Source organism: Dermacentor silvarum, chromosome 2 (assembly GCF_013339745.2).
Source record: "Dermacentor silvarum isolate Dsil-2018 chromosome 2, BIME_Dsil_1.4, whole genome shotgun sequence".
Classification (NCBI taxonomy): Eukaryota; Metazoa; Arthropoda; class Arachnida; order Ixodida; family Ixodidae; genus Dermacentor; species Dermacentor silvarum.
The window spans coordinates 91529680-91531165 of NC_051155.1; positions in this window are offsets into that span (position 1 = coordinate 91529680).

Consider the following 1486-nt stretch of genomic DNA (forward strand, 5'->3'; position numbering starts at 1 on the left):
GAAAGTGCAATGTTTGAAGACGAGGAAGACATTCAGATCTGTTGCTATGTTCCTTCAAGGACGATGTCAACCACTGGATACCTCAGTATGTGAAGTCGTTGCGCCACCCCTCCCCCCACTCAACTAGCAATATGCATTTTGGGAACAGAGACATCAGCTGCTGTACAGCATCATTAAAGCAAAAAATTTACAAATTCCAACCGGCTGTCTGATGGATAACAGCATGCACCAATGATACATTGCGCATGCCCAATGCGTACAGAGACCCAGACTATTTAAAGGGGAGAGTCGACTATCACTAGAGACGGTAGATAGTACTTTTTAATGAAATAGTCCTTTTTAATCGAAAGGGTTCCCTGTCTTTACGACAGATTAAAAAAGGACTGTTTATGTGGCTGTTTAGAGACACTTTTATGTGACTATCTAATAGAATTTAAAAGCATACGTCCTCCTTAAACCACTCGACATCCCGTTTGATTCCCATAGCAAAAAGCCTGTTGTTATCATGTATTTTGGACTTTTATGACATTTCGGTATGTGGTCAGTCCTTGCAACTGCGACTTTCCGGGTGTGTTAGCGGCTATGGCGTGGCGCTGCTAGGCATGAAGTTGCGGGATCAAATCCCTGCCGCAACGGCCGTAATTAATTCAATGGGGACGAAATGCAAACACGCTCGCGTGTGCCGTGCATTACGGCCGTTGCGGCAGGGATTTGACGAAGGAGTTGTGTGGCAGACGAGAAAGAGGACGAGCTGTGCCTCGGACCACCATCTTTGTTGTTGTGGCTGTGTAGATATGTAACCGACATTGCAGACTTCTTGGTGCATAACGTCACACTCCAGCCCGCGGCTCGTCGGCAACTACTAACTGAGCGGTGCAGATAGTTTCTGTCGAGAGCGATTGATGACGTTCTGAAGTCCTGCGCGACGCAACGTAAGCTGACTACGGCCAACCATACATAGACGAATGGCTTGACGCAAGACCTGAACCAAACACTTACCATTTTGGCCATTTATGTGCATGTCTGACGTTCACCAGGACTCGCGTATAACATTTCCAGGCTTGCTGCATAACGTCACACTCCAGCACGGGGCTCGTCGGCAACTACTAACTGACCGGTGCAGATAGTTTCTTTCGAGAGGGATCGATGACATTCTTATACGGTCGCAACCCCACAATACCCATGGACACCCTGGTGCCTTTTTTTAGGTGCCCACCCACTTATTATGCGAGAGAGACTATTTCCCGTGCGGACCATGCCCGACAAGCAGCTCGCGCTCGATTTCACGAGTCCTAGATCCATCACCATCACCAGAGGACCACCTACTTTGTACCTGAATCGCCTCCTCTTGTGGTCCCCAGCGCGACTTGTCGGACTTTTCGAAAAAATGACGCAGTTTCACCCGAAAGGCGAAGCATCAATCGCGATAGCACATCAGTAGAGAGCGATACGGAGTAAGGATAGCAGTTTTATCAGCTGTATAAAC